At 40.8% G+C, this 21,239-nt stretch overlaps 1 pseudogene; it reads right to left on the minus strand.

Moving 5' to 3' along the window:
• Window positions 1-18,662: 18,662 nt before the first annotated feature.
• Window positions 18,663-20,023, minus strand: LOC144308742 (tropomyosin alpha-3 chain pseudogene; annotated as a pseudogene).
• Window positions 20,024-21,239: the final 1,216 nt, after the last annotated feature.

The following is a 21,239-nucleotide window of genomic DNA, read 5'->3' on the forward strand; positions in this document are numbered from 1 at the left end:
GTGAGGTGACATGCCTGCCAGGGAAATTGAGATTAGCGCAACAAAATTAGTAAAAATGGCACTGAGCCAATATCCTATCCTGTGTCCCTCGAAATGCTGTGGGGCCTGCGGGCTGTGTGCCAGGGCTGCTGGGGTGTGAAGCTGGACACAGCTGGGTCCAGTGCACAAAGGTGGCTTGGGGTACACTGCTGGGCACCAGGGTGGTTGTGCATGGTGCACTGCAGTAGCTGTGCAACCAGCAGCTGGTCAGCATGCATATGAGGCTTTAACAAAATTTGGCCTTGGCCCAGGCTAGCCATCTTGGAGTGGGCTCATCCTCAGGAAAACTCGTGGGCATGTGCAGCATTGCCTTTAGCATGTGGCTATATGTTTATGCTGGGAGCAAGGGAGGAAAATGGCTCCTGCCAGCTCTCTCACTTTTGGAGAAGTTCCTCAGCACACTCCAAAATTATATTAAAATTCTATCTCCCATTTGGCCCTACCATTGTGTAAACTGCCATTTTTATGTTTCCTCTTTGAGCAGGCTGTCAGTCTTTTCTAAAAATAAATTTTATTTAAATTCTAGTTAACATATAATGTATTATTGTTTTCGGATTTAAGCTCAGTGATTCATCAGTCTTATATTATATCCAGTGCTCATTACATCATATGCCCTCCTTAATATTCATCACCCAGTTAGCCTGTCCCCCCTCCCTCCCCTCCAGTGACTCTTTGTTTCATATGATTGAGATAATCTTATGGTTTGTCTCCCTCTCTGATTTCATCTTGATTTATTCTTTTCCTCTCTTCCCTTATGATCCTGTTTTGTTTCTTAAATTCCACATGAGTGAGATCATATGATAATTGTCTTTCTCTGATTGACTTATTTCACTTATAATATCCTTTAGCTCCATCCACATCATTGCAAATGGCAAGATTTCTTTTTTGATGGCTGAGTAGTATTCTAGTGTGTGTGTGTGTGTGTGTGTGTGTGTGTGTGTATGTGTGTATCTCCATCCATCAATGGACATCTGGGCTCTTTCCATGGTTTAGCTATTGTGGCTATTGCTGCTATAAACATTATGGTGCAGGTGACCCTTTGGATCACTACATTTGTATCTTTGGGGTAAATACCCAGAGGTGCAATTACTGGGTCATAGGGTAGCTCTATTTCCAACTTTTTGAGGAAACTCTATACTGTTTCCCAGAGTGGCTCCACCAGTTCACATTCCCACCAATATTGTAAGAGGGTTATGCTTTCTTCACATCTTCACCAACATCTGTCATTTCCTGACTTATTCATTTTAGCCATTCTGACTGGTATGAGGTGATATTTCATTGTGGTTTTGATTTGTATTTCCCTGATGCTGATTGATGTTGAACATTTTTTCATGTGTCTGTTGGCACTCTCTGAAATAAATTGATGGTATTTTGACAGGAATTACATTGAATGTATAGATTGCTCTAGGTAGCATAGACATTTTAATATTATTCATTCTTGCAGTCCATGAGAATGGAACATTTTTTCATTTCTTAGTGTCTTCCTCAATTTCTTTCATGAATGCTCTATAATTTTCTGAGTACAGATCCTTTGCCCCTTTGGTTAGGTTTATTCCTAGGTATGTTACAATTTTGAGTGCAATTGTAAATGGGATTGACTCCTTAATTTCTCTTTCTTCTGTCCCATTGTTAGTGTGTAGAAATGCAGCTGATTTTTGTGCATTGATATGATATCCTGCCACTTTGCTGAATTCCTGTATGAGTTCTAGCAATTTGGGGGTGGAGTCTTTTCTGTTTTCCATGTAAAGTATCCTGTCATCTGCAAAGAGTGAGAGTTTGACCTCTTCTTTGCTGATTCAGATGCCTTTTATTTCTTTGTGTTGTCTGATTGCAGAGGCTAGGACTGGTAGGACTATGTTGAACAGCAGTGGTGATAGTTGACATTCCTGTCATGTTCTTGACCTTAGGGGAAAAGCTCTCAGTTTTTCCCCATTGAGAATGATATTTGCTGTGGGCTTTATATGGCTTATATGATATTGAGGCATGTCCCCTCTATCTCTACGCTGTGAAGAGGTTTAATCGAGAAAGGATGCTGTACTTTGTCAAATGCTTTTTCTTCATCTATTGAGAGGATCATATGATTTTGTCCTATATTTTATTCATATAATGTATCATATTGATTGATTTGTGAATGTTGAACCATGCTTGCAGCCCAGGCTCATTTCTCTGCCTCTTCCACATGCATAGTTCCTTCCCTCCCTTTCTCCCTCCCTCCATTCCTCCTATAAGTATCCTGCTTCTGTCTTTCTGATCTTCCTAATCTTTCAGACGCAGCTTTTTTTTTTCTGTTTAGTTCTGTAGTTTGTTCTGCCAGTCTTCAGATCACTCTATGTTTGTTTTTTTTTTTTACTTAGATGTGTATGATATCTAGTTGAAAACATGGGATGAGGTAAATTCAGTGTTTTCCTACTTCACCATCTTCCCAAGCCCCCTCTCTTATTTGTCATTCTCTCATGACATATTCTAAGCTCAAAGAATGTACTAGAAAATCCATGTCAGTATAATGGAAAATCCCAGTGTTTTTAAGTATTTCTCTTAATCAAAATCAGAGTTATTGAAAGACAAGAGGGGCGTCAGAAGATGGGGGAAGCACAGTAAAGTATCCTTCAGACTGAGAATACAGTTTGAGACTGAAAACTGAGGTCAGACACTCCATACCATTTTCACAATTCTAGTCAATTCTAGTCACTGATGGGAAGATCGGGCAGACGTATGATCCAGGCGCTATACAGCTCTTCTCTGCCTCCCCCACACACATTTGGAACTCAATCCACATCTTTTATAGAGAGAGGGCTATTGTGGTGAGGTCTAAGGATATTTATTTAAAGTGGTAAAGCCTGTTCAGTCATTTCTACTAGTTATCTAGAGTTGTGCCATCTGTGTACTACTTTAGGAATCATCAGAACAAGCCTTTCCATATTCCATTCAGGGCATACATTTACCTCCAAGTGGTGTGGAACATATAGTCCCAAGGGAGGTCAGTGTTTTAGCATGAATAATACAGAGGGCCAAAGATGTATTCGATATTGTCAGGACTCCTACACTCCACCCCTGACATCTTTACAGCTTGTGGTCTTTATATGTCATTTTCCCACAATGACCCTAGAGCCAGATATTGGGGAGATGACTTGCATCCATATGCCACAGTTGCAATATTAATATATGTATAAGACAAAATAAAATACTTAGAATTATGGTTTCCCCAAAAACCTGATAAAGAGATAATTTTCACAGACCCAAGAGTTGGAGAGATAGTGAACTTCAAAATAAGTGGTGACCAATGACAGGAAGATGTATCCTGATGCAACAGGAAAGAGTATCAGCTAGTGGTGATAAGACAAATGTGTTATATAAGCATCATATATGGCAAATCTTATTTAGTAATGATATGGTGGTGGTTTGGTTCCATGAGCCAATACCAACCCTTGCTGATATTACCATATATCTGCCCCTTGATATCATCAGAGAATCTGCCTATATTGTACATAGGCATTTAAGCTGGCACCCATACTAACAATGCTGCCTCAGTATGAAGTGTCAGAGGTTCAAAAGCTGTTATTTGCATGTGTGTTGGGCCCTGACCAATGTAGAACAAGAGGTTAAAAATAATAGTTGATGTGAGCCCTTGACCCCAAGGGATTAGTATCTCAGGCCACAGGGGTGGGGTGGTACTCCAGGCTAATTTCCAATGAGCAAAAGTCTCACCATGTGTGAGGTCTTGTGGCAGTTGGAAAATGAGACCCTCCTTCAGCCAGATAGGTCTCAACCTCCTAACAATACTATACCTGCAGTGCCTGAACTTCAGGGGCATTGTTAATTGGAAATTCATAGGCTGATATCTGTCCTGCTGTAGGTGTGGCATTAAGGAATTGAATTGCCTCTGTTAGTCATGGAGACCATTCTGTAAAAGAGCCATCTGGTGACAAAGTCATTAAAAAAAAGATTTATTTATTTTAGAGAGGTGGGGAGAGGAAGAGGTAAAAAGAGAGAAAATCTTAAGCAGGCTGCCCGCCCAGCATGGAGCTCAATGCAGGACTTGATATCATGACCCTGAGATCAGGACCCAAGTGAAAATCAAGTCAGAAGCCCAATCAATGGAGTCTTTCAGATGCCCCTGGTGACAAAGTCTTCAATGTCGTTTTTTATTAGTCCATGTATCCTTTCACACAGGTTCAGAGCAGTAGGATTGTATGGCAGGTGGAAAGTTCACAATAGGGATGCCCGGGTGGCTCACCGAGCATCTGCCTTCAGCTCAGGGCATGATCCTGGGGTTCTGGAATCCATTCCCACATCAGGCTCCCTGCGTGGAGCCTGCTTCTCCCTCTGCCTATGTCTCTGCCCCTCTCTTTCTGTGTTTCTCATGAATAAATAAATAAAAACTTTTTTAAAAAAAGAAAGTCCATAATATATCCTTGACCTCTTCCTATTTTTGGACCTCAAGGCCAGTAAAATGTTATGCTTAATCCCTATCTAAGTCAATGTCCCATATATGCTCTCTAATTTTGTTAATCCCTTTGTAGTTGCACCCTGATTGGCTCTGTAATAGGCAAATACTTGTAAAAGTCCTGTGGAAGTGTCTCTACAGACCAGCATATATCTGTGCCGTTCCAATACTGGCAAAGGGCTTATGTAATCTATTTACCTGCAAGTAACAGGGTATGTAGTCCATCCAATATACCCTGGAGTATGATGCAATGGACATTGTCTGAGGTAGCACTGGGGGCAATACTTGTCAGAAGCATGTAGATAAGAATATTTTAAAGGAAAATGTTCTTTTGCTTGGAAAATATTTCCAAGTAGCTTTGGGAACTTTGTGTCTCAATTTATGGACACATTCTTTAACATCAGATGAGACCAGAATTTCCTCCAGAAGAAAGACTTATGCCTGGGATAGAGCATCTGCCTCATGATTTCTGGCAGTATGGATGAGGTGTGATTGGACACACATCATATTTGGATGGATGCATTGAGTTTGGTGCATACTTCCCAAATATCTATCTATTGTGACACTCATCACTGGGGTCTATTTAATATAATGCAGCCTTCTATGTGCCATTGTGGCATCCATGTTGTTAACCCTTTCCATACTGCCCAGCTGTCAGGGGCCAAATCAATGGGCATGGGCTCATGCATCAACACAATCCTTATCAACCTCATTCTGCATATTACTACTTTTAGTTTCTTCTTCAGCTAAAGTACATCAAAATCCAGTAGGACAGCAGAGGAACACCAAATAGAAAGGTTTCCCTGCCAGCTGCCATCAGTGTACTATGTATCTGAAAGCAAGCCTAACTCTTCCTTTACTTGGGGAGGAAAGACACAATATTGGTCACTTCCAGAAGTTGGGCTGGTTTGACATAAGTGACAAACTCTAGTAACCAGTGCAGTTCATGAGATAGTAGGCTGGTATTGTAAGTGCTCTTCTGCTGTAGGTAAACATGCAATTTCTGTAAGGTGCTTACCTGGGCACAAGCACTCTTAGGTTTGCTGAGCATGTCCTTAATCAAATCTACTGACAGAAAAGTTTGTATCATCATGGGCAGGTCAGCAGCAAGTCCTTTCATTTGTTGTAGTGCAAAGTATACAGCTAAAAGTTGTTTCTCAATGCTACCATACCCAGCTTCTGTGTCTTTCGATAACTGAGAACAGAATCCTAAAGGGATTTTTCATTTTGTCATTGTCACAAGCCCCAGCCAAACCTTTATGGATATGAAATTATATCTAATTCACAATTCAGGGCAGCCCTTGGTGGCTCAGCAGTTTGGTGCCACCTTCAGCCCAGAGTGTGATCCTGGAGACTTGGGATCAAGTCCCACATCAGGCTCCCTGCATGGAGCCTGCTTCTCCCTCTGCCTGTGTCTCCACCTCTCTCTCTGTGTCTCTCATGAATAAATAAATAAAATCTTTAAAAAAATTCACAATTCATATCTGGAATTAATATCCCCAGGCCCTGTATTTGTTTTACTAGCATTTTTTTTACTTTAAGAAAGCCTCTTGTTACCTAATACCTCAATCCCATTGTCTTCCTTTTTTAACTAAGGCATATGAAGATCTTAATATCTGTACTAGATGGGGAATAAAAGGTCTCCAGTAAATCAATAAATCAACAAAAGCCTGTAATCCCTTTACAATTTTAGAGTTTCGGAAGGCTTATATTGCCTTATACCATGACTCCTTCTGGCATTACTTTTGTCTTACCCAAACACCTGATGCCCAGGAACTTTACTGATTGATCCAGGTCTTGGACCTCATCAGTATTTACTTCCCAGTCTTGTGACTTTAAGGATGCCTGTAATGACATGATTTCTTGAGACAGGGAGGATAAATCTTGAACATGGGGGATAAATCATCACCAGTTAACATACATCATCTAATGATAAAGCGCAATCTCCTCTGGCGATATCCATTTCTCCAAATCTCTGGTTACCATCCTGTGACAAACCGTAGGACTGTGGAAATACCCCTGGGGTAATGCCTGGAAGTTCCATGGTGTCTCTTTCCATTTGAAGGAAAATTGGTCTTGGGATTCAGGTCTTAATGAAATGCTGAAAAAGGTGTTAGATAGATTCAGTGCATAATGATATCTCTTAATGGATGCCATGATATTTTCTATTAAAAAGACCATGTTAGGCACCATGGCAAAAATAAGCACATAATGTTATTAAGTTCTTTATACTCTATTGTCATTCGTTGGGCCTCATTATATGTTTTTATAGGCCAACTTGGATTGAATGGGCTTTGAGCAGGCCTGATTACCCCCTCCTTTTCTAATACTCTAGTGATAGCAATGATCTTATTATGCCCCCTAGGTAGATTATACTCTTTTTTCATTTATTACTCTCTGGGGAACCAGCAGCTGTATGGCTCTCCATTTTGCATCACCCATCATGATGGGTTTCTCTACTGGGATATGCAACTTGAATTTGTCTATCATTGTAGTTAGATACAGGTTCTGTAAAATATCCACATTCAAAATATACTCAGGAATGGGGACAATATGCACTAGAAAGATTTGTAGATAAAGTCTAGTTTCTCAGACCTTGATAATTTCCCTTCACAAACATTAATACCTTTTATTTCTCCCCAAAATTGCTAGGGATTTCCATAGATAATGTGCATTCAGCCTCAGTGTCTATTAGACCTCAGTGTCTACAATCTGTTAGTGCAAGACCAATAAATGGTTAATTTAACACTGGACCTCCAGTTGCTTCCTATTGCACACACTAGAGTGCAACATTGGCCTAACCCCTAGTGCCAAGGAGTAAGTTATATAAACCCCTAAAATACCTCCATTAGCAAAGAAGTACTCAATGACATACCAGGCTTTTTTCAGCCTTCTTTCAAGGGTGTAAACTTCTTTCATTCAGGCAGTACCTTCTATAGGCTTAACAAAACAGAATTAGATTGTATATATTTTCTTCAAGGATGCTAGATAATCTTATATATTGCCACAATTGTTTACAAAAGACCTTGATGGGCCCTTTTCCCACCATTTTATCATTGGCATGATACATATTTTTCCTATTTTCTCAATCCATCTACTCTTATAACAGATTCTTTAGATTTGATGTAAATCAGTCACCACTGTGACTACTGTAGCAATGGGTTAATTAACCATAGGTGTAAGGACAGATACTAATGTTCTGTATCATGTCTATGGGGCTTACTGAAAGATACAGTCTTTCAAACCATGGAAAATATTTCTTCATCTGGACCTTTAAAATACTGGGCATAGAGTTAAGATGGTGGAGGAATAGGAAGGTAGTAAGTTTGACTCATGCCTCAAACAAAGCAAGATAAATATGAAATTATTCTGAACATCCCAAAAATCAATCTAAGTACTGAGAAAACAAACTTAACAACTACAGGTAAAAAATAAATAAATCCACCTCAATGGAAGGATCTGACTTCTTTAAAAAGCAGAGTGAAACACACCAATTTAAAACTTGCCAGAGTGGACAAGGTCAAAATGCCCCACCCCCACTTCAGGCAAGGAGAAACTCTACAGACAAACTCTACAGAATATTGACCTGAGGGAAGAAAAATCAAAACACAACAGCAGAGTGTACACTCTAAAACATCTCTTAAGCATCAGGCCCAAGACAATATAGGACCTTTTCTTATTATAGCCTTTACACTCAGGAATAGGAAATATAGCAGGCTTTTCTAAAAATCACACACAAAAATGTAACCTGAACAAAATGACAAGATTGAGGAATTCACCCCATAAGAAAGAACAGTTAGAAGTAATGGACAGGGATTTCATCAAAACTGATATAAGTAAGGTGCCTGAGCCAACAACAATCATAAGGATATTATCTGGCCTTGAGAAAAGAATAGAAGATACTAGAGAATGACTTACTGCAGAGATAAAAGAAGTAAAAACTAGTCAGACTGAAATAAAAAGCCTTATAACTGAGATGCAAAACTGACTGTATGCAAAGACAATAAGGATGGATGAAACAGAGGAACAAAACAGTGATAGAGAAGATAAAATTATGGAAACTGATGAAGCAGAAAAGAGAGGAAAAGAAAAGTATTGGATCACAAATGTAAACCTACAGAACTCAGTGATCCTTAAAGTGTCATAACATGGTATCACAGGAGTTCCAGAAGAAGAAAAGAGGACAAAGGGGGCAGATGGTTTATTTGAGCAAATTATAACTGAAAACTTGTATTACCTGGGGAAGGATACAGACATCAGAATTAAAGAGGCACAGACAACTTCCATCAAATTCAAGAAACGCTAACCTTCAGGACAACAATTCATAATAAAATTCATGAAACACACAGACAAGGAAAGAATCCTAAATGCAGCAAAGGAAAAAAGTCCTTAACCAAGAGCGCACAAATCAGGTTTGCAGGAGACCTGTCCACAGAAACTTGGCAGGCAGAAAGTGAGTGCTACGATATAGTCAACATGCTGAATGGGGAAAATGTAGAACCAAGAATATTGTATCCATCAACACTGTCATTCAGAATATAAGGAGAGATAAAGTGTCCCAGACAAAGAAAAACTAAAGGAGTTTGTGACCACTAAATCAGTCCTGCAAGAAATATTAAAAGGGAGGGGTGCTTGGGTGGCTCAGTCACTTAAATGCCCAGCTCTTGATTTCAGCTCAGGTCATGATCTTAGGGTTGTGCTATCAAATTCTTCATTGGGTTCCCCACTCAGTGTAGAGTTGGCTTGAGATTCTCACCCTCTCTATTTGCCCCTCTCCCTGCTTGTGCTCTCTTTCTCTCTCTCTAACATAAATAACAAATGTTAAAAAGAAAAAAAATAAGAAATATTAAAAGGGAATCTTTCAGTGGAAAGAAAGACAAAAAAGCAACAAAGATTAGAAAGGAATACAGAATATCACCAGAAACATCAACCTTACGGGTAACACAATAGCTCTAAATTCATATCTGTCAAAAATCATTCTGAATGTTAATGAACAAATGCTCCAATCAAAAGACATAAGGTATTAGATTGAATAAAACAAGACCCATCCATATGTCACCTACAAGAGATTCATTTTAGACATAGAAAACATCAGCAGATTGAAAGTGAGGGGATGAATAACAATCTGTCATGCTAATGGTTGGGAAAAGAGAGCTGGAGTATCCATATTTATATCAGACAAAGTATATTTAAACCAATAACTGTTATGAGTATGAGAGATGAGGAAGAGCATCAAATCATATTTAAGGGGTCTATCTATTAGGAAGAACTAACAATCATAAATATATATGCCCCCAACTTAGGAGTACCCAAATACATAAATCAATTAATAACAAATATACAGAAACCCATTGATAATAATACAATAATCCTAGGGGACATTAACATCTAACATACAATAATTGATAGATCATCTAAGCAGAAAATCAATAATGAAACAATGGCTTTGAATGACAAACTGGACCAGATGGTTTAACAGATATATTCAGAACATTTCATTCGGAGGCAGGGCAAGATGGTGGAAGAGTAGGATCCACAAGTCACCTGTCCCCAACAACTTACCTAGATAACTTTCAAATCATCCTGAAAACCTACGAATTCAGCCTGAGATTTAAAGAGAGAACAGCTGGAATACTACAATGAGAAGAGTTCAAGCTTCTATCAAGGTAGGAAGACAGAAAAAAATAAAGAAATAAAAAAGCATCCAAAGGGGAGGGGCCCCCGCGAGGAGCCTGGCTAAGGCCAGGCGGCGAGAGCCTCCAGGACAGGAAAGGCCAGTCCCGGAGAAGCAGAAACTTTACCAATCTTCCCGGATGGGAAGGCGCTTGCAGGGAACTCAGGCAGGATCCCAGGAGGGGCAGTGATGCCCTCAGGCTCCTGAGGGGCACTAACAGAGGAAGTGCGCCCCAGGGGAGAGCATGCCACACACCTGGAGCCCAGCTCAGTAAAGGGCTGGAGCACATGCCCAGCGGGGACCTGGGAGCAGCTCAGGTGGTGGCTCAGGCAGCGGGCCTGTGCGGCCCCAAGAGCGTGATTCCTCCCGCGCAGGCCCTAGAGCACAAGGTGCCAGGGACAAAGCACAAGATCCGGCGATCCCCCCAAGACAGGCAGAGACCAAGCGGACACAGGGCAGCAAGGACACTCCTGCCACTAGGTGGCCCGAGCTGTGCAGATTAGCGCCCACTGCCCCCGGAGCATCCAGGGCTCTGCGGACTGGGAGACTGCAGTAGTTACTGCGGGAGCTGACTCCTGGCCGCAGACACTGTTGTTGTTCCTGTGGTGTCACCTTGTGCCTGGGACTGAGCAGGGCCGCCAGGGAGCAGGGGCCTCACAGGATAAACAGCTCCCACTGAGCCACGCCCCTGGCAGGAGTGGGGCAGCTCCCCAAAGTGCACACACCTGAGAATCAGCACAACAGGCCCCTCCCCCAGAAGACCAGCTAGAAGGACAGGGGAAGAGCAAGTTATTGACCAAGCAGCACTAGAAAGTTCCAAGGGAAGTCTAGGGACTTAAATTATATAGAATCAGAGGATACCCCTCCGTGTTTTTTATTGTTTGTTTGTACCCCCATTTTTTCTCTTTTCCTCCTTTTTCAAGTACAACTTCTTTTTAGCCACTCTGCACTGAGCAAAATGACTAGAAGGAAGAACTCACCAAAAAAGAAAGAATCAGAAACAGTACTCTCTCCCAGAGAGTTACAGAATTTGGATTACAATTCGATGTCAGAAAGCCAATTCAGAAGCAGAATTATAAAGCTACTGGTGGCTATTGAAAAAAGCATAAAGAATTCAAGAGACTTCCATGACTGCAGAATTTAGATCTAATCAGGACAAAACTAAAAATCAATTAAAAGAGATGCAATCCAAACTGGAGGTCTTAACAACGAGAGTTAACAAAGTAGAAGAAAGAGTGAGTGACATAGAAAACAAATTGATGGCAAGGAAGGAAACTGAGGAAAAAAAGAGAAAAACAATTAAAAGATTGTGAGGAGGACTACCCTGGTGGCACAGCAGTTCAGTGCTGCCTGCAGCCTAGGGTGTGATACTGGAGTCCTGGGATCAAGTCCCACGTCGGTCTCCCTGCATGGAGCCTGCTTCTCCCTCTGCCTGTGTCTGCCTCTCTCTCTCTCTCTCTCTCTCTCTCTCTCTCTGTGTGTGTGTGTGTGTGTGTGTCTCATGAACAAATAAATAAAATCTTAAAAAAAATAAAAAACAAAAGATCATAAGGATAGGTTAAGGGAAATAAATGAAAGCCTCAGAAGGAAAAATCTACGTTTAATTCGGGTTCCAGAGGGTGCCAAAAGGAACAGAGGACCAGAATATGTATTTGAACAAACACAGCTGAGAACTTCCTTAACTTGGGAAGGGAAACAGGCATTCAGATCCAGGAGATAGAGAGATCACCTCCCTAAAATCAATAAAAACCATTCAACACCCCGACATAATAGTGAAACTTGCAAATTCCAAAGATAAAGAGAAGACACTTAAAGCAGCAAGAGACAGGAGACCCATAACCTTTATAGGGAGAAGTATGAGGTTAACAGCAGACCTCTCCACAGAGACCTGGCAGGCCAGAAAGGGAGAAGAAAGGAGAAGGAGAAGAACCTGCAGCCAAAAATACTTTATCCAGCAAAGCTCTCATTCAGAATAGAAGGAGAGATAAAGAGCTTCCAAGATAGGCAGAAACTGCAAGAATCTGTGACCACCAAACCAGCTCTGCAGGAAATATTAAGGGGGACTCTGTAAAAGAAAGAGGAAGTCTAGGAAACAATCCACAGAACAGGGACTGAATAGGTATTATGATGACACTAAATGCATATATTTCAATAGTCATTCTGAACATGAATGGGCTTAATGATCCCATCAAAAGGTGCAGGGTTTCAGACTGGATAAAAAAGCAAGACCCATCTATTTGCTGTCTACAAGAGACTCATTTTAGACATAAGGACACCTACAGCCTGAAAATAAAAGGTTGGAGAACCATTTACCATTCAAATGGTCCTCAAAAGGAAGCAGGAGTAGCCATTCTCATAACAGATAAATTAAAGTTTATCCCAAAGAATGTTATAAGAGATGAAGACAGACACTATATCATACTTAAAGGATCTTTCCAACAAGAGGACCTAACAATCATGAATATTTATCCCCCGAATCTGGGAGCTGAAAGTATATCTATCAATTAATAACCAAAGTTATGACATACTTAGATAATAATACACTTATACATGGATACTTGAACACGGCGCTTTCTACGATTGAAAGATCTTGTAAGCACATCTCCAAAGAAAGAAGAGCATTAAAGGATAAACTGGACCAGATGGATTTCACAGATATTTACAGAGCTTTACATCCAAACGCAAATGAATACACATTCTTCTCAAATGCACATGGGACTTTCTCCAGAATAGACCACATACTGGGTCACATCAGGTGTTAACTGATACCAAAAGATTGGGATCATACCCTGCATATTTTCAGACCATAATGCTTTGAAACTAGAACTAACTCACAAGAAGAAGTTTGAAAGGATTTCAAACACATGGAGCTTAAAGACCATCCAGCTAAAAGATGAAAGGGTCAACCAGGAAATTAGAGAAGAATTAAAAAGATTCAAGGAAACTAATGAGAAGGAGGATACAACTGTACGAAATCTTTGGGATACGGCAAAAGCAGTCCTGAAGGGGAAATACATTACAAAACAAGCATCCAACCAAAATCTGTAAAGAACTCAACAAAAAATGCTAAGCTTGTGCCTAGAGGAGCTGGAGAAAGAACAGCAAATAAAACCTTCAGCCAGGAGAAGAAGACAGTTAATAAAGATTTGAGCAGAACTCAATGAAATAGAGACCAGAACTGTGGAAAAGATCAATAAAACCATGAGTTTGTTCTTTGAAAGAATTAATAAGATAGGTAAACCATGAGCCAGCCTTATTAAAAAGAAGAGAGAAAAGACTCAAATTAATAAAATCCTGAATGAAAAAGGAGAGATCACCAATACCACAGAAATACAAACGATTTTAAAAACATATTATGAGCAGCTGTATGCCAAAAAATTAGGCAATCTAGAAGAAATGGATGCTTTTCTGGAAAACCACAAACTACCAACACTGAAACTGAAAGAAATAGAAAACCTGAACAGGCCGATAACCAGGGAGGAAATTGAAGCAGTCCTCAAAAACCTCCCAAGACACAAAAGTCTAGGGCCAGATGGCTTCCAAAGGTAATTCTATCAAACGTTTAAGGAAGAAACCATACCTATTCTACTAAAGCTATTCCGAAAGAGAGAAAGAGATGGAATACTTCCATACTTGTTCTATGAGGCCAGCATCACTTTAATTCCAAAACCAGACAAAGACCCCACCAAAAGGAGAATTATAGACCGATATCCCTGATGAACACAGATGCAAAAATACTCATCAAGATACTAGCTGATAGAATCCAAAAGTACATGAAGAATATTATTCACCAAGACCAAGTGTGATTTATCGCTGGGATGCAAGGCTGGTTCAACACTCGTGAACCAATCAATGAGATAGATCATATCAACAAGAGAAAAAACAAGAACCACATGATCCTCTCAATAGATGCAGAGAAAGCATTTGACAAAACATAGCATCCATTCCTGATCAAAAGTCTTGAGAGTGTAGGGATAGAGGGAACATTCCTCAGCATATTAAAAGCCATCTACGGGGGATCCCTGGGTGGCGCAGCGGTTTGGCGCCTGCCTTTGGCCCAGGGTGCGATCCTGGAGACCCGGGATCGAATCCCACATCGGGCTCCCGGTGCATGGAGCCTGCTTCTCCCTTTGCCTGTGTCTCTGCCTCTCTCTCTCTCTCTGTGACTATCATAAATAAATAAAAAAAAAAATTTTAAAAAAGCCATCCACGAAAAGCCCACAGCAAATCTCATTCTCAGTGGGGAAACACTGGGAGCCTTTCCCCTAAGATCAGGAACAGTACAGGGATGGCCGCTCTCACTACTGCTATCCAACATAGTACTAGAAGTCCTAGCCTCAGCAATCAGGCAACAAAAAAAAATAAGGGAAGGGAGAAGAAATGTGTGGGAAATATCAGAAAGGGAGACAGAACGTAAAGACTGCTAACTCTGGGAAACGAACTAGGGGTGGTAGAAGGGGAGGAGGGTGGGGGGTGGGAGTGAATGGGTGACGGGCACTGGGTGTTATTCTGTATGTTAGTAAATTGAACACCAATAAAAAAAAATTTCTAAAAAAAAAAAAAAGAAAAGAAAATAAAAGACATTCAAATTAGCAAAGAAGAAGTCAGACTCTCCCTATTCGCAGATGACATGATACTGTCTATAGAAAACCCAAAAGACTCCACCCCAAGATTGCTAGAACTCATACAGCAATTTGGCAGCATTGCAGGATACACAATCCATGCCCAGAAATCAGTGGCATTTCTATACACTAACAATGAGACTGAAGAAAGAGAAATTAAGGAGTCAATCCCTTTCACAATTGCACCCAAAAGCATAAGATACCAAGGAATAAACTTAACAAAAGAGGTAAAGGATCTACACCCTAAAAACTATAGAACACTTCTGAAAGAAATTGAGGAAGACACAAAGAGGTGGAAAAACATTCCATGCTCATGGAGTGGAAGAATTAATATTGTGAAAATGTCAATGTTACCCAGGGCAATTGACACATTTAATGCAATCCCTATCAAAATACCATGAACTTTCTTCAGAGAGTTGGGTCAAATCATCTTAAGATTTGTGTGGAAAAAGAAAAGACCCCGAAAAGCCAGGGGAATATTAAAAAAGAAAACCATAGCTGGGGGCATCACAATGCCAGATTTCAGGTTGTACTACAAAGCTGTGGTCATCAAGACAGTATGGTACTGGCACTAAAACAGACACATAGATCAATGGAACAGAATAGAGAATCCAGAACTGGACCCTCAACTTTATGGTCTACAAATATTCGACAAAGGAGGAAAGACTATTCACTGGAAGAAAGTCTCTTCAATAAATGGTGCTGGGAAAATTGGACATCCACATGCAGAAGAATGAAACTAGACCACTCTCTTGCACCACACACAAAGATAAACTCAAAATGGATGAAAGATCTAAATGTGAGATAAGATTCCATCAAAATCCTAGAGGAGAACACAGGCAACACCCTTTTTGAACTCAGCCACAGTAACTTCTTGCAAGATACATCCACGAAGGCAAAAGAAACAAAAGCAAAAATGAACTATTGGGACTTCATCAAGATAAGAAGCTTTTGCACAGCAAAGGATACAGTCAACAAAACTCAAAGACAACCTACAGAATGTGAGAAGATATTTGCAAATGGCGTATCAGATAAAGGGCTAGTTTCCAAGATATATAAAGAACTTATTAAACTCCACAGCAAAGAAACAAACAATCCAATCATGAAATGGGCAAAAGTCATGAACAGAAATATCTCAGAGGAAGACATAGTCATGGTCAACATGCACATGAGAAAATGCTCTGCATCACTTGCCATCAGGGAAATACAAATCAAAACCACAATGAGATACCACCTCACACCAGTGAGAATGGGGAAAAGTAACAAGGCAGGAAACCACACATGTTGGAGAGGATGTGGAGAAAGGGGAACCCTCTTACACTGTTGGTGGGAATGTGAAATGATGCAGCCACTCTGGAAAACTGTGTGGAGGTTCCTCCAACAGTTAAAAATAGATCTGCCCTACACCCAGCAATTGCACTGCTGAGGATTTACCCCAAAGATACATATGCAATGAAACGCCGGGACACCTGCATCCCGATGTTTATAGCAGCAATGTCCACGATAGCCAATCTGTGGAAGGAGCCTTGGGGTCCATCGAAAGTTGAATGGATAAAGAAGATGTGGTTTATGTATACAATGGAATATTACTCAGCCATTAGAAACGACAAATACCCGACATTTGCTTCGATGTGGATGGAACTGGAGGGTATTATGCTGAGTGAAATAAGTCGATCGGAGAAGGACAAACATTATATGGTCTCATTCATTTGGGGAATATAAATAATAGTGAAAGGTAATAGAGGGGAAGGTAGAAGAAATGGGTAGGAAATATCAGAAAGGGAGACAGAACATGGAAGACTCCTAACTCTGGGAAACAAACTAGGGGTGGTGGAAGGGGAGAAGGGCATGGGTGGGGGTGACTGGGTGGCAGGCACTGAGGGGGGCACTTGTCGGGATGAGCACTGGGTGTTATTCTGTATGTTGTCAAATTGAACACCAATAAAAAATAAATTTATTATTAAAAAATAAAAAAACAAAAAGAAGTTAAAAAAGAGTTAAAAATAGATCTGCCCTATGACCCAGCAATTGCACTGCTGGGGATTTACCCCAAAAGATACAGGTGCATTGATACGCTGTAACACCTGCACCCCAATGTTTATAGCAGCAATGTCCACAATAGCCAAATTGTGGACGGAGCTTCAGTGTCCATCGAAAGGTGAATGGATCAAGAAAATATGGTATATGTATACAATGAAATATTACTCAGCCAATAGAAACGACAAATACCCACCATCTGCTACGACGTGGATGGACCTTGAGGGTATTATGCTGAGTGAAATAAGTCAATCAGAAAAGGACAAGGGTTTTATGGTCTCATTATATGGTCTCAATAAGTCAATCGGAAAAGGACCAAGCGTTATATGGTCTCAGAGATTAGAATCTAATGAGATTAGATTTGAAACTAATCTGTTTCAAATTAGTGAAACAGAATAACGGGAAAAGAGAGAAAATGACTGAAAACATCAGTGAAGGTGAGAAAACATGAGAGACACCTAACTCTGGGAAACGAACAAGGCGTATTGGAAGGGGAGGTGGGTGGGGGGTTGGGGTGACTGGGTGATGGGAACTGAGGGGGGCACTCGGTGGATGAGCACTGGGTGTTATGCTATATGTTGATAAATTGAACTCCAATAAAAAATTTAAAAAGAACTTTTCATCCTAATGCAGCAGAATACACATTCATGTGCACATGGTCCATTCTCCAAAAGAGATGACATACTGGTTCATAAATCAGTCCTCAACAGGTACAAAATCATTGAGATCATTTCATACATATTTCAAAGCACAAAGACATGAAACTTGAAGTCAACCAGAAGAAAAACATTGAAAAGACCACTAATACATGGATGGCAAAGAACATCTTACTAAAAATTAAAGGCTAAACCAGAAAATTCAAGAAGAAATTTTTAAAATACATAGAAACAAATGAAAATGAAAACAAGACAGTCCAAAACTTTTGGCATGCAGCAAAAGTGGTCCTAAGAGGGAAGTATATTGTAATGCAGACCTACCTCAAGAAGCAAGAAGTCTCAAATACAAAACCTAACCTTACACCCGAAGGAGCTACAAATGAACAGTAAATAAAGCATAAAGCCAGCAGAAGATTGGAAATAATAAAGATAAAAGAAAAAATAAATTATATACAAACAAATAAAAAAAAAACAATAGAACAGAGCAACTAACAGCTTGTCTTTTTTTTTTTTTTTTTCCAGAGGGACTGGTTCTTTTTTCAAAAGACACTTGTCAATTTTCAGTATCAAAACAGTTTGCACTATTGGTTTCTTTCTCCCAATCAGCCCCCAAAGAGAGACCACCAAAGAAGAGTGCATTTTAAGCCAATAAGCTGCAGGATGCACACCTAACAGACCTCACGGAAACCTCATCTAAAAGGGGAGTTGGGGAGGGAAAGAAACTTTTAAAAGATCAGCACACTGTCAGCCTACAGACGTAGAGTTTTCAGCCAGACGGGGTGGTCAATGTGCCCCATCCCTAAAGAAGCAAAGTTTCAAATTAATATAAAATTTAAAAACAGTTTTGTACATAAGCTATTCAAGATTTCTCCAGCACTAACTGATACAAAGCACAATGAGATGGCACATTTAGAGGCAGCAGCTATGGACCCAGAAAAGGGTGATGAGATGAGTTTGTTTCATGTGACTAAATCAGTGGCAAACATAATTTTCTTTTTTCTTTCAAGGAGGCAGGAGAGCAAATAAGTGGTCACCTCGACATAAGGGGAACATGATCCATTCTGTAAGCAGTTAGGGCAAAGATAGAACAAGAATTTGGTTTCAGATCTAGGTCTCACCATCTTAATTTTTGTTTGGTCACATCTGATGGGAAAAAGAAAAACATTATGTTGCTCAAAGATACTTTAGGCTGAAACCCTGAGCCACACTTTTTTGGCCAACTTCTGGAATCACCTTTCTAATTTGGCTGGTATTTTGGACAGAGCAATGAGGCTCCCAGAGTGGGTCTCTTTCTGGGCCCTGGCTCTCAGTAAGGCAGGGCCCTGTCCACTCCCTCCTCTGTGGAGAGGGCAGTATTCATTAGGCTGTAAAGTTAATTCCAAATGGGAGGAAGGGGTTAGACTGATGCTTCAGAACTATGGAATTATTTGGAATGTTTTACAAATGTCGCTACATCAACTACAACAAAAAAGGTAATTACAAAATGTGTACATCACAACATGCTTTTAAAGACACTTTGCATTGTGCTCACATTCCCTTAAACATTGTTCCCAAAGGTGCTCAGCCTCAAGCCCAACTGGAATTTCTAGGGAGAGGCAGAGACAGTTTGGTGAGAAAGACACATGGGTAGGGGTGGGAGAGGCAGCAAAAGGAGAAAGCAGCCTTCTAGTTAAAGATGAGCCTGTAGTTTCAAGGCCAGTTTCCGGGAGGCTGGGCCTCAGGCAGAGTCAGGTTCAGAGGGAGGAGAGCGGCAGGGTGGGACTGGGGTGCTCTACATCTCATTCAGGTCAAGCAGTCTGGTCCAGCATCCTTTGTGTACACAGGTGCTCTTCTTTGGTGCATTTCAGCTTATCTTCCAAATCATCAATTGTCTTCTCGAGCTTGGCTACCGATCTCTCAGCAAACTCAGCACGGGTCTCTCTGCCTCCTTCAGTTTATCCGTGAGAATCTTTATCTCTTCCTCGTATTTGTCTTCCTTTTGAGAGTACTTTTCCTCAACAGCACTCAGACACTTCAGTTTCTGTTCCATCAGCCTGATCTGCTCATCCATCTCCCGGCAACGGGACTCTGCCAGTTCAGCTCGTTCCTCTGTACGTTCCAAGTCCCCCTCAAATGATCACCAGCTTCCTAGCCACCTCTTCATACTTCCGGTCTGCCTCTTCTGCAATGTGCTTCGCCTCTTTGAGTTGGATTTCCTGGAGTTCCATCTTTTCTTCATCATTTAAGGCTCGGTTCTCAATAACCTGCATACCGCTCTCACTCTCATCAGCAACTTTCTCCGCTTCCTCCAGCTTTTGCAGGGCAGTGGCCAGGTGCTCCTGGGCGTGGTCCAGCTCCTTTTCAACCAGCTGGATCCTACGGTTCAAGGAGGCCACCTCAGACTCAGCCTCCTCCCGGGCCCACCTTTCCCCTTCCACTTCCCGCTGCAGGCGCTCAGCCCTCTCCTCTGCATCAACTGCTTGCTGCTGCAGAACTTGGATATGGCGCTTCACCACCTCCAAGATGGTGATCCCGGCCATGGTGCCCACCCAGCCCCTGCTCGCGCTTGGCTTCTTGCCTCCACTCGGCGCTGCAGCCGCTTCTCCTAACATCTTGGTCTTTGAAAGAACCAATGAAATTGATAACTCCCTAGCCAGACTTATCAAAAAGAAAAGAAAAAGGAGGGCAGCCCCGGTGGCTCAGTGGCTTAGCGCCATCTTCGGCCCAGGGCGTGATCCTGGAGTCCCAGGATCGAGTCCCACATCGGCCTCCCTGCATAGGGCCTGCTTCTCCCTTTGCCTGTGTCTCTGTGTCTCTCATGAATAAATAAATAGATCTTAAAACAATAAAAGAAAAAGGGCCCATGTAAATGAAATCACAAATGAAAAAGGAAACGTCACAGCAACACTACAGAAATACAAATATTCATAAAAGAACATTATGAAAAATTACACACCAACAAACAGGACAATCTGGAAGAAATGGATAAATTCCTACAAACAACAAATTACCAACATTAAAACAGGAAGAAATAGAAAATTTAAACAGATCCATAACCAGCAAATAAAATGAAATGAGAAATCAAAAATACCCCAACTAACAAAAATCCAGGGCCAGATGGCTTCCCAGGGTTTTTCCTACAGATAATTAAGAAAGAGTTAATACCCATTTTTCGGAAACTCTTCCAAAAATAGAAATAGAAGGAAAATTTCCAAACTCATTTCATAAGGCTAGGATTTCATTAATTCTGACTGTTTCTTTTGTTGTGCAAAAGCTTCTTATCTTGATGAAGTCCCAATAGTTCATTTTTGCTTTTGTTTCTCTTGCCTTCATGAATGTATCTTGCAAGAAGTTTCTGTGGCCAAGTTCAAAAAGGGTGTTGCCTGTGTTCTCCTCTAGGATTTTGATGGAATCTTGTCTCACATTTAGATCTTTCATCCATTTTGAGTTTATCTTTGTGTATGGTGCAAGAGAGTGGTCTAGTTTCATTCTTCTGCATGTGGATGTCCAATTTTCCCAGCACCACTTATTGAAGAGACTTTCTTCCAGTGGATAGTCTTTCCTCCTTTGTCAAATATTCGTTGACCATAAAGTTGAGGGTCCAGTTCTGGATTCTCTATTCTGTTCCATTGATCTATGTGTCTGTTTTTGTGCCAGTACCACACTGTCTTGATGACCACAGCTTTATAGTACAACCTGAAATCTGGCATTGTGATGCCCCCAGCTATGGTTTTCTTTTTTAATATTCCCCTGGTTATTCATGGTCTTTTCTGATTCCACACAAATCT

The sequence above is a fragment of the Canis aureus genome, chromosome X, assembly GCF_053574225.1.
Source record: "Canis aureus isolate CA01 chromosome X, VMU_Caureus_v.1.0, whole genome shotgun sequence".
NCBI lineage: Eukaryota > Metazoa > Chordata > Mammalia > Carnivora > Canidae > Canis > Canis aureus.